Source organism: Triticum dicoccoides, chromosome 1A (genome assembly GCF_002162155.2).
Source record: "Triticum dicoccoides isolate Atlit2015 ecotype Zavitan chromosome 1A, WEW_v2.0, whole genome shotgun sequence".
NCBI classification, from domain to species: domain Eukaryota; kingdom Viridiplantae; phylum Streptophyta; class Magnoliopsida; order Poales; family Poaceae; genus Triticum; species Triticum dicoccoides.
In genome coordinates this window covers 260,169,923-260,183,666 of record NC_041380.1, presented here as the reverse complement: position 1 = coordinate 260,183,666, position 13,744 = coordinate 260,169,923, and positions in this window count along the sequence as shown.

The window sequence follows — 13,744 nt, the reverse complement described above, 5'->3', positions numbered from 1 at the left end:
GGAGCATGCGTTTAATGCTTGGTTTTTAATGACTTGTAGATTTTTCAATAAGTATGTGAGTTCTTTATGACTAATGTTGAGTCCATGGATTATACACACTCTCACCTTTCCATCATTGCTAGCCTCTTAGGTATCGTGCATTGCCCTTTCTCACCTTGAGAGTTGGTGCAAACTTCGCCAGTGCATCCAAACCCTGTGATATGATACACTCTATCACACATAAACCTCCTTATTTCTCCCTCAAAACAGCCACCATACCTACCTATTATGGCATTTCCATAGCCATTCCGAGATATATTGCCATGCAACTTTCCACCGTTTCATTTATGACACACTTCATCATTGTCATTTTGCCTTGCATGATCATGTAGTTGACATCGCATTTGTGGCAAAGCCACCATGCATAATCTATCATACATGTCACTCTTGATTCATTGCCCTTCCCGGTACACCGCCGGAGGCATTCATATAGAGTCATATCTTTGTTCTAGTACCGAGTTGTAATCATTGAGTTGTAAATAAATAGAAGTGTGATGATCATCATTAATAGAGCATGGTCCCAAATAAAAAAAAGAAGGGGAAAGGCCAAACAAAAAAGTCCCAAAAAATGAAAAGAAATAAAAAGGGACAATGCTACTATCCTTTTTTCCACACTTGTGCTTCAAAGTAGCACCATGATCTTCATGATAGAGAGTCTCTTGTTTTGTCACTTTCATATACTAGTGGGAATTTTTCATTATAGAACTTGTCTTGTATATTCCTACAATGGGATTCCTCAAATGCCCTAGGTCTTCATGAGCAAGCAAGTTGGATGCACACCCACTTAGTTTCTTTTGTTGAGCTTTCATACATTTATAGCTCTAGTGCATCTGTTGCATGGCAATCCCTACTCCTTGCATTGACATCAATTGATGGGCATCTCCCTAGCCCATTGATTAGCCGCATTGATGTGAGACTTTCTCCTTTTTGTCTTCTCCACATAACCCCCATCATTATATTCTATTCCACCCATAGTGCTATATCCATGGCTCACATTCATGTATTGCATGAAAGTTGAAAAAAGTTTGAGATTACTAAAGTATGAAACAATTGCTTGGCTTGTCATCGGGGTTGTGCATGATGAGAGCATTCTTGTGTGACGAAAATGGAGCATGACCAAACTATATGATTTTGTAGGGATGAACTTTCTTTGGCCATGTTATTTTGAGAAGACATGATTGCTTAGTTAGTATGGTTGAATTATTATTATTTTTATGTCAATATTAAAATTTTGTCTTGAATCTCTTGGATCTGAATATTCATGCCACGATAAAGAAAATTACATTGAGAATTATGCTAGGTAGCATTCCACATAAAAAAATCTATTTTTATCATTTACCTACTCGAGGAAGAGTAGGAATTAAGCTTGGGGATGCTTGATACGTCTCCAACGTATCTATAATTTTTTATTGTTCCATGCTATTATATTATCTGTTTTGGATGTTTAATGGGCTTTATTATACACTTTTATATTATTTTTGGGACTAACCTACTAACCCAAGGCCTAGTGCAAATTGCTATTTTTTTTGCCTATTTTAGTGTTTCATAGAAAAAGAATATCAAACGGAATCCAAATGGAATGAAACCTTCAGGAGAGTTATTTTTGGAACAAACGTGATCCAGGGGACTTGGAGTAGACGTCAAGAAAGGAGCGAGGAGGCGATGAGGCAGGGAGGCGCGCCTGCCCCCTGGGCGCGTCCCCCACCCTCGTGGGCCGCTCGCAGCTCCACCGACCTACTTCTTCCTCCTATATATATCCATATACCCCGAAAACATCCAGGAGCACCATGAAACCCTATTTCCACCGCCGCAACCTTCTGTACCCAAGAGATCCCATCTTGGGGCCTTTCCCAGAGCTCCGCCGGAGGGGGAATCAATCACGAAGGGCTTCTACATCAACACCATTGCCTCTTCGATGATGTGTGAGTAGTTTACCACAGACCTTTGGGTCCATAGTTATTAGCTAGATGGCTTCTTCTCTCTCTTTGGATCTCAATACAAAGTTGTCCTCGATCTACTTGGAGATCTATTCGATGTAATTCTTTTTGCGGTGTGTTTGTCAAGATCCGATGAATTGTGGGTTTATGATCAAGTTTATCTATGAACAATATTTGATTCTTCTCTGAAATCTTTTATGTATGATTTGCTATCTTTGCAAGTCTCTTCGAATTATCAGTTTGGTTTGGCCTACTAGATTGATCTTTCTTGCAATGGGAGAAGTGCTTAGCTTTGGGTCCAATCTTGCGGTGTCCTTTCCCAGTGACAGCAGAGGCAGTAAGGCACATATTGTATTTTTTCCATCGAGGATAAAAAGATGGGGTTTATATCATATTTCTTGAGTCTATCCCTCTACATCATGTCATCTTGCCTAATGCGTTATTCTGTTCTTATGAACTTAATACTCTAGATGCATGCTGGATACAGTTGATGTGTAGAATCGTTTCGGTCTACTTGTCTCGGACGTGATGCCTATATACATGATCATGCCTAGATATTCTCATAATTATGCACTTTTCTATCAATTGCTCGACCGTAATCTGTTCACCCACCGTAATACTTATGCTATCTTGAGAGAAGCCACTAGTGAAACCTATGGCCCCGGGTCTTTCTTTCATCATATAAGTTTCCAATGTATTTTATTTTGCAATGTTTACTTTCAATCTATACCATAAAAATACCAAAAATATTTATCTTATTATCTCTACCAGATCTCACTCTCGTAAGTGACCGTGAAGGGATTGACAACCCCTTTATCGAGTTGGTTGCGAGGTTCTTATTTGTTTGTGTAGGTGCGAGGGACTTGCGTGTAGTCTCCTACTGGATTGATACCTTGGTTCTCAAAAACCAAGGGAAATACTTACGCTACTTAGCTGCATCACCCTTTCCTCTTCAAGGGAAAACCAACGCAGTGCTTAAGAGGTAGCAAGCCCCAGGTCAAGGGCCCGCCAAATGGAGCCGCCAAGCCGGATGAGGCAGCACAACACCAAGGCGATGCTCCTGAGACAGCGGCTGCCCCGGCTAGTCATCAAGCCCCTGAAGCTGGGGACCCACAGGAAACACCTCAGGCCCCGGGAGCCAAAAACTCCATCATCTCTGTCGCCCTCATCGAGCACCCAGTTTACTTCATCAGCACAATGCTACGAGATGCGAGAGCACGATGAGGGAGTCCTGGACTAAGGGGTCCTCGGGCGTCTGGCCTGTTGGACATGGGTCGGACTATTGGGCCATGAAGATACAAGATAGAAGACTTTCTCTTGTGTCCGTATGGGACTCTCCTCTGTGTGGAAGGCAAGCTAGGCGGCCGGATGTACTATTTCATTTCGATGTAACGGACCTAGCATGACCCTAGTCCCCTCCGGTGTCTATATAAACCAGAGGGTTTAGTCCGTAGAGACAAGGACAATCGTAATCAGATAGGCTAGACTTCTAGGGTTTTAGCCATTACGATCTCGTGGTAGATCAACTCCTGTAACCCCTATACTCATCAATATTAATCTAGCAGGACGTAGGGTTTTACCTCCATCGAGAGGGCCCGAACCTGGGTAAACATTGTGTTCCCTGTCTCCTATTACCATCAACCTCAGACGCACAGTTCGGGAACCCCTACCCGAGATCCGCCGATTTTGACACCGACATTGGTACTTTCATTGAGAGTTCCACCGTGTCGTCGAAATCAGGGTTGATGGCTCACCTCGTGATCAAGAACAACATCACCGCCGATGGAGCCCTGGCCTCAGGCCAAACTCTCCGGTTGGGTGGCTTTATCATGACCGCCCGTTCGGCTGGTGAGCCAACGATGACTTCTCGGGTCATCAAAAATCGCCTCCGAATTGACTCCGAATACTCCAGACAGATGGATCCAACGGAATTATTGTCCTTGAACGAACTCCTGGATCGCATCGCCGCCTTGGGGGTCGCTACAGACTATGGTTGGATTGGGTTTAAACCCGATCAGAGAGAAATCAAATCTCCAACGATCACCCACCATATAGCGGTAGTGGAGGATCAAAACAACAACTATCCCTCTATACTGAGGACGAACTATGTTCGGATCTCCGAGCTTGAAGAGCCGGATACCTGTCCACGGAACAACACGCCTTGTCCTCCGAACTTAGAATCAAACGGTAGACCTGAAAAATCGGTCAATCCCCCGGAGCCTGAACTATTCAGCTCAGAAATTTCTCAAGCACCGGATCCCAAATTGGGTCAGGGTTCGGACTTAAATCCACCCACCCACCCAGATATACGTGATCTCACATACCTACGGCAGCAGTCTCAGGAAACAGTCCATCACTTTTGGGCCAGATTCTTCCTTGTCAAGAGCAAGATCAAGGATTACTGTGACGAAGATGCGATCTCAATATTCTGCCATAATTGTACGGACAAAGGAATCCTCAACGCTATCAACCGCCATCGCGTGTTACACTTCGCCGACTTGGCAACCATAGTACATAAGTACTATGCAATGGAAAGCGCCTGGAAAACTCAGGCAGCTCGTTGGGAATTGCCAACTCCCACTCAACCTTCTGTCTGGACAAAAAGGATGCACCCTCATGGGGCGCCCAACACATCAGTAAAGAAATCCAAACCCATTATAGGGTGCGGAACCGTCCTAGAGGGATGGCTCGATAGGCCGTGCAAAATACACACAACACCGGATACCATACCTACCCACAACCTTAGAGCATGTTGGATACTCCGGCAAGTGGCCAAGAATGGCGAGGATATCCTCACCAAATATACCTCGGAACAACTCCCCCCGGAACACGACGACCGCAGTGTATTGACGGTCTTCGAAACTTTCGCCTCAAGCAATCAGCGCAAAAGGGCACTTCGCGACCTCGCTGAAGTCTGTCAAGTTGCAACAATAAATCCTTGGAACAACACGGCCATAATGTTGGGACCCCGATCCTAAGTCACACTGATCTAGCATGTAACACATCATATCACTTTTCGGCCTCACGCACGGTATTCCCACGGGTTCCACCTTACCTGGCCCGGGACCGTTTGCGCCTTTTGGCTCACGTATATGATAGTGTCGCTAGCATCCATATGACAGAGAACCCGGGCCGACATGACTAGTCGTGAACCCAAGGTGGCACCAACTTATGGGGACGAGCATACATGAATCAACATCGAGCATGTCGGTCAGCAGCGTGTGAATCCGGGCTGTAGCACTGGGCTAACAGGACTTCGGGAACCCTGGCTGTAGCAGGCTAGGCAGGACTCCGGATGTCACCGCGTGACATTTCCCCGAAGGGACAGACACATGAACGAAGTGAATCACATGCCGGCCAGACAAGTGTTCCGGAGCAGTAGTGCTGGGCTAGCAGGACTCCGGTGAACTTGGCTGTAGCGGACTACTATGGCTCATGGAAGCACAAGACTACATTTCCCCATAAGAGAGGCTACCGGGGATAAACAACTAGGTTGTCGGACCCCACACATAGAAATACATGTTACACGTACGCATAACATGCAAGTATGTGCTGTACAACAAGGCATCACAACATAACTCAAACTCATATAGATAAAGGCCCAGAAGAGCCACATAGCATTCAATACAAACAGGGGTCTCATGACCCATCATTTATAGCATACAAGCAGCGGAAGCATTACATGTCTGAGTACAGACAACTACAAAAGGAAAAGACTAAGAAGCCTGACTAAACACGACCCTCCCAAGGGTACAAAATCGTAGCTGGGATACAAGCTACTCGTTGAAGTCACTAGTTTAACCAACTGCAAAACATAAATAAGCAAACGTGAGTATGAAGGTACTCAGCAAGTCTTACATCAGAACTATCTACATATGCAACATTATAAACAAAGGGGGTGGTGGAGTCTTAACAGCAGCAAGCCAGCTTTGACTCAGTGGCTAACCTATACTACGAGTATCAGAAACTTCTTTGAGGTGAGAAGACGCACACAAGTCCACATATTCACCATATCAATACTCCACTACGGATCCATTCCCGTCTCCCTACAAGAAGGCCATCCATAGCACTCACACTTATCTTGCGGATTTTAGAGTGTCCACTTCAAGTTGTCTATGTACTACATAAGTCCTCCAAGTATCCATATCCGAGGAAAACGACTATTCGAATAGATAATGTTAACTCTGCAGGGGTGTACTTCTTCACACACGCTCTCGCCATTTATCGCACTATACACGTCATGTACCTCGGCAACCTTCAAGCGGAAGCCGGGAGAGGGTGTCGGCCACGACCTGACTAACCACACAAGTCTCTCGTCCAGGTTTATCGCCTATTCGAGTTCCATCCGCAAGGAGTTCCGGTCGAAGTCTCTAGTACGGCCCCAAACGATGTGTGCAGGGTTCCCAAGCCCACCATCCGGGTGCCACTTGGTACACCGTGCCACGGTGCTTAGTCTGTCCCAAGCCTGTCCCGTCGGACACCACCTGGTAGACAAGTAGCACTACCTACAAACGCTAGAAACTAGTTGCAACTCCTGGACAGAGGTCAAGTGGATTAATAAGCCGAGAGGGGCCGGATAACCGGAACCCAATGTGTGGTAGTAACTGGACTTGGATAACATACACAGAACTCAGTGCTTAGGGACGGTTCCAATGAGACAACCCACCATGTACTCCTACATGGCCTCTCATTGCTACCTTTACCAAAACATGTTCACACACTTAGCCTTTATCGGTAGGACATGTTCACCACTCCGATTCATTCCCGATGAATCAGACCTGACACAACTCTAAGCATAGCTGGCATAAAGACAACAAGCATGGATGAGTAGGCACATCAAGGCTCAAGCAAATCCTACTCATGCTAGTGGGTTTCAACTAGTTACTGTGGCAATGACAGGTCATGCAGAGGAATGGGTTCAACTACCGTAGCAGAAAAGTAGCAGTTGAATCGTTGTTGTCCTAATGCAGTATAAGGAGCAAGAGCGAGAGAGTGGGATTTATCGAAATTCTCAAGGGGGTTTGCTGGCCTGGTAGAACGACGAAGGGGCACTGCTCCTCTGACAGGTACTCGGGAACACCTTCCGGAGTGGAACCTATCGAGAAGAAACGGTGCCGGCCATAAATACACAAACAAATGCAACAAAATGATGCATGAACATGACATGTGTAAATGCTAGTGTTTGGGCTAATGCAAGATGCTACCAAGTTGGTTGAAGCCCATTTGAATCAAAGATTCAAATGCAATTCAAAATGAAGCATTTAAAATGCCCATATTATGTTTTCACTGATACAGCATGTATAAGTTGGTTTTTCATGCATGTAACTGGCATAAATGCATTCCTTGCATTTTTCTGATAATTTTTCATATATAAATTATTTCATTCTGAGCTACGGTTGGATTACTATGAATTTTAGAAGTTTTAGCTATTTTCTGGAATTTCCTGAATAAGAATAAATCCAGAAAAAGAGTTACTGCATCAGCATTGCGTCATGCTGACCTCAGCAGGTCAACAGTAGCGGTCTAGGTCAAACCTGACCAGCGGGGTCCACTCGTCAGTGACACGGTGCTGTTCAGTGTCAATGACAGGTGGGGCCCGGTCAACGTGTGACGTGGCCAGGTCAAACTGACCGGTAGGGCCTGTGGGGGGGTTAATTTAATCTAAACGCAAAAAAACGCGGTTAGTTAGGACGTGGGGCCCAGCGGTCAGTGGGTCAGGGGGGTTAAATTAGTGGATCACTAGCCACTAATGATGCCCACGTCACCTAAACGGCGATTAGCCGCCGGTGCTAAGCAGGACGCAGCGGCGCTCCTCGCCCGGGCGACTCCGGCAACAAGAGCGTGCGCGGCTGGGCTCTACGGGTGCAGCGCGACGAGGCGCGTCGGGTGGTGGCATCAAGGTGGCTGGAGGCGGAGCGAAGCGATGGCAGTGGCGACAAGCGCGGCGGCCGGAGCTACTACCTGCACGGGCGCGGCGCTAGAGCAAGCAGGCAAGCAAGTAAAGGGGTTGGGCGGCCTCCTGGAGGCACCCGGAGCATATGCGGTGCAAGGGCACGGCTAGGTCGAGCCTAGGCCACGATGGCGACATCACCGGCGGAGCCAAGCTCTCGGGCTCGATGGGAACGGCGGCTAGAGAGGGAAATAGAGCACGGGGAGAGAGGGGATAAGCAAAGGAGCTCACAGCGCATCGAATGGAGCCATTCGCAAGCTCGGGGAGGCACTGGAGCCAGCGGAGCAACGAGGGAGATCTCCGGCGTCCGGCAATGGAAACGAAGATGGTGGCGTCACTTCAGGTGTTCCGTGGGCGCGTGACTCGGTGGAGAGAGCGAGGGCGTTGAGGCGAAGCTCGTGGGCACCTCACAGAGGCGAGGGGAAGGTAGTGGCTGCGTCTTCAGCGAGCAGCGGCGACGAGCGTACTCGGGTGCGTGCGAGAGAGAGAACAGAGGAGGGGAAGGAGCTCGAGGGAGAGAGTGAGAGAGGTCTAGGGGTGCGTGGCGTCGCGAGGGAAGGTCCAGGCGACGGGAGGACAGCCAGGCAGGGTGGAGGTGGCGCGCGGTGGCCGCGCTCGTGCGTCGTGCCCAGCTTCTCCTCTGCCTACTGGCAAGAGGTAGAAGACGGGGATGCCCCTGGTGGGCTGGGCCGCCAGGTGGGCTGGCCAGCTTGGCTGTAACAGTGCTAGGCCTCAGGTAAGCTTTTCCTTTTTTTGTTTTATTTTCTATTTCTAACATTTGTTTTTGGCTTAAAATAAATACTAGCACAAAATAAAAATGTTGAGATTCCTTGTGACCTCTAGTTATAATATACCAGAGGCCCTCACCAAATTCCAACATTTTTGGAGCCTTTAAAATATTTATATTATTTTAAACGGCTCCAATTCAAATACATATGTGTTCATTGAAAAATCCAAAATGTTTAGCAAAAATGTGCATCACCTCTGGTTGTTGTTTGCAACATTTTCCAAAGACCATGAACATTTTTGAAGAGCATTTTGGGTTTATTGAAATTCCAATTTTAATTTGAACCTATTTGAATTTGCTTTGGTGCTAGGGTTTGAAACATCCCCATTTCAATTTCATTTGAAACTTAACATGTGCACAAAGCAAACCTATAACATACCAGAACTAGGGATGTGACAACTCGCCCCCACTCAGAAGAATCTTGTCTCGAGATTCAGGAGTTGGCGGAAAGAAAGCGGGGTAGTCAAGTCAAAGACAATCTTCTCGCTCCCAGGTAGCTTCTCTCTCGGAATGATGGGACCACTGAACCTTGAGAAACTTGATGTTATGACGTCGAGTGACACGCTCTGCTTGATCCAGAATGCGAACGGGGTACTCTCGATAAGTGAGGTTATCTTGGAGATCAAGCGTTTCGTGGTCCACTCCGCGGATGGGATCCAAGAAGCAACACCTGAGTTGAGAGACGTGGAAGACATCATGAACTCGAGAAAGATGTGGGGGTAGTTCCAATTGGTAGGCAACCTCTCCTCGTTTAGCGAGAATGCGAAAAGGACCGATGTAACGAGGAGCCAACTTGCCCTTGATACCGAAACGATGGGTACCCTTCAAAGGAGTAACCCGAAGGTAAGCCTTGTCGCCAACTTCATAAGCCACTTCCTTATGACGACGGTCATACTGGCTCTTTTGACGAGATTGGGCTGTTTTCAAATTGTCACGAATGATGCGAACTTGCTCTTCTGCCTCCTGGATCATATCCGGTCCAAAGAATTGTCTTTCACCGGTTTCTGACCAGTTCAAAGGTGTTCGACATCTTCGTCCATACAGAATCTCGAAGGGTGCTTTCCTAAGACTGGATTGATAGCTATTGTTATAAGCAAACTCGGCGAAAGGAAGACACTTCTCCCAATCCATACCGAATGAGATAACACAAGCTCTAAGCATGTCTTCAAGAATTTGGTTGACCCTTTCCACCTGACCACTTGACTGAGGGTGGAAAGCGGTACTGAAAGAAAGATGGGTTCCCATGGCATCCTGGAAACTTTCCCAGAAATGAGAGGTGAAAAGACTGCCATGGTCTGGATTGATCTCTAGTGGAACACCATGGAGTGACACTATTCAAGAGATATATAAGTCAGCGAGCTAACTAGTAGTGATACTCTCTCGAACAGGTAGGAAGTGAGCCACTTTGGAGAGACGATCAATGACTACGAAGATAGCATTATTTCCTTTCTTGGTCCTGGGAAAGCCGGTGATGAAGTCCATACCAACTTTGTCCCATTTCCACTCGGGAATAGCTAAAGGTTGAAGGGTGCCAGTAGGTCTTTGATGCTCTGCCTTAACGCGACGACAAACGTCATAGTTGGCAATATACTGAGCGATTTCTCTCTTCATCCTAGTCCGCCAGAACCTCTGGCGTAGGTCCTGATACATCTTTGTACTACCGGGATGAATCGTGAGAGGGGATTCATGGGCCTCCTTAAGGATCAGTTGCTGCATCTGTTGACATTTGGGAACCACCAAACGGTTTCCAAAGTAAACAACACCTTGTTCATCCATAGAGAAACAGTCGGAAACTCCCTTGGAAATATTTTTCTTGATCCGGGAGATTCCCGTATCATGCTTCTGAGCCTCTATGATCTGATCCATAAGGGTAGGTTTCGCCACCAAGGTAGAAAGGAAACCATGAGGAGCTATGTGAAGGTTAAGCTTACAGAATTCCTCATGGAGGGGTGGTTGACATTGTTGCAACATGAGGTTATTGCAATAGGATTTACGGCTTAAAGCATCAGCCATGACATTGGCTTTGCCTGGGGTGTAGGTGATTCCTAAGTTGTAATCCGAGATCAACTCCAACCAACGTCTCTGTATGAGATTCAGATCCGGTTGGGTAAAGATATACTTGAGACTCTGATGGTCAGTGTAGATTTCGCAACGGTTACCAAGAAGGTAATGTCGCCAGGTCTTAAGTGCATAGACTACGGCTGCAAGCTCCAGATCATGTGTAGGATAATTTTCCTCATGTGGATGCAACTGTCGAGAGGCATAGGCAATCACATGACGATCCTGCATAAGAATGCAACCTAGTCCTTGACGCGAAGTGTCGCAATAGATAACAAAGTCTTTAGTGAAATCCGGTGGCACGAGTATGGGCGCAGAAGTCAGGCGTCTTTTCAGTTCCTGAAAACTGTGCTCACACTGTGGGGTCCACTCAAACCTTTAATCTTTCTTGAGAAGTTCCGTGAGAGGTTTGGCCACTTCGGAGAAGTTTTCAACGAAGCGGGGACAATAACTGGCTAGACAAAGGAAACTCCTAACTTGTTTGACCGTTTCGGGTGGAGTCCAATCGAGAACTGCTTTGACTCTCTCGAGATTGATAGCAATGCCCTTACCAGAGATCACGTGGCCCAGATAGGTCACTTCTGGCAAACAAAATTCATACTTGGAGAACTTGGCATAAAGGCGGTGCTCTCTGAGTTTTTCTAACACAAGTCTAAGATGCTCGGCATGCTCTTCCTTGTTCTTCGAGTAAATAAGAATATCATCGAGGTAAACCACGACGAACTTATCTAAGTACTACATAAAGATCGAGTTCATCAAGAGGGAGAAAGTAGCTGGAGCATTGGTTAGGCCGAAAGACATCACGATGTACTCGTATTGACCATAACGAGTGACAAAGGCCGTTTTGGGGATGTCCCCGTTTCTGATTTTGATTTGGTGGTAGCCTAACCTCAAATCCATCTTGGAAAAGACTAAGGATCCAGCGAGCTGATCATACAGGTCGTTGATCCTGGGGAGCGGATACTTGTTCTTTATCGTGACCACATTAACAAGGCGATAATCTACAACCATCCGATCCGTACCATCCTTCTTCTTGACGAAGAGGACAGGACAAGCCCAAGGAGAAGAACTGGGATGGATGAAACCCTTTTGCAAGGACTCATCAAGTTGTTTCTTAAGCTCGGCTAACTCCAAAGGTGCCATCTTGTATGGTCTCCTAGAGATTGGAACAGTTCCTGAGATAAGTTCTATGAAAAACTCTACATCTCTGTCAGGTGGGACACCTGGCAGTTCTTCTGGAAAGACACCCGGGAAGTCACGGACTACCAGAATATCCTCAAGATCTGGAAGAGGGCTGGCATTAAGAGAATAGAGTTGATGCCTTGCAACTCTAGTGGAGACAGTGACTATTTTGCCAGATGGATGTGTAAGTTGAACAGATATAGTGTAACAATCGATCTTGGCATGATGAGCTGTCATCCAGTCCATGCCCAAGATGATGTTAATATCTGAAGACTTGAGAGATATCAAAGAAGCAAGAAATACCAGTCGGTCAACAAGGATTTCATTACCATGGCTTACCTTAGAGGTTTGCCATTTGGAACCAGGAGTCTGGATTATTAGTGGAGTTGGCATATCACAAAATGACATGTCGTGCAACCGAGCATAACCTTCGGATATGAAGGAGTGGGATGCTCCAGTATCGAACAGAACTGAAGCTGGGTGACAATTGACAAGAAGCATACCCAGTACGACGTCGGGATCATCTTGAGCTTCTGTAGCTGAGACGTGGTGCACACATGCTCATTCAGTGGTGGCTGGCTTGGTACTGATCATCTTGCCTGATGGCTTATCACGGCTAACAGATCTCTCAGACTGGGTGGGGTATAACTGGACTGAGGGCAGTCACGTGCATAGTGTCTTGGTTCTCCGCAGGTGAAGCAAGTTCCTGAGGTAGGACGTGGACCTACATTGGCAAGTGGTCCACTAATAGGCCTGGGTGGAGCACGTTGCTGAGCTAGGTGAGGCGCCACATCGGATGGCCTCGGTGCATATCCAGGTGGAAGAGCTGAGTTCAGAATCCAAATCCGTCACTTCTGAGAGCCAGAGCGGGAGGAAGAACCCAGATCACGGTTGTGCTATGAGACTCCTCGTAAGTGAGCTGAGCTGTCTCTGCATTAATGGCCTTGTTCACAAGAGCCTGGAAAGTATCACAATGATGTAGGTGGAGATCACGACGCAACTTAGGGTTGCGACCCTTCCGGAACCTAGCCTGCTTCTTGGCGTCCGTGGACACTTCTTCTATAGCATAGTGGGCGAGGTTTCCAAACTCTCTACTGTAAGCATCAACATGCAGCTTACCCTGGGTAAAACTACAGAACTCTTCCCTCTTGTGGTCAATGAGAGCCTGAGGAATGTGGTTCTCACGAAAAACCTCAGTGAAATCCCTCCAGGTAGGAATCTGGCCAGCTGCTAACATAGCCTCATAGCTCTGCCACCAAATACTAGCAGGACCTTCCAGGTGATAGGTAGCATAGGTGACCTTGTCACCTTCAGCCACGCTCGCAGAATGCAACTTGTGAGTGATGCTCCGGAGCCAGTCATCCGCATCGAGTGGCTCAATGGAATGATGGAAGGTGGGTGGTTTCAGACCAATGAAGTCGGTGATAGAAACCAACTTCTTACGCTGATGTGCGGTGTTCTGCTCAATCTGTACCAGCAAGCAGTTAGTCTCACGCTTGTTCCTCTCGGATGCTAACAAGAACTCTGCCATCAAAGGCTGGTCAGGAGGATCCTCATCCCTACCATCTTCGTGGTTCTTGCTATGAGCAACTGAACCTCGGTTAGTAGACAACATCCTGGCACAGAAACCAAGGAAACAAGGATGGAATTAGCATCGACATAAGGATGCGGAATGTAATGCAAAAGCATTGGAAACTCTTGAAATCCTAGGACAACTTCGGCAGCATAACAGCTGTAAATGCTCAAAAGGGATTTTGAGACATTCATCAAAGGAATAGCATAATCACTCAG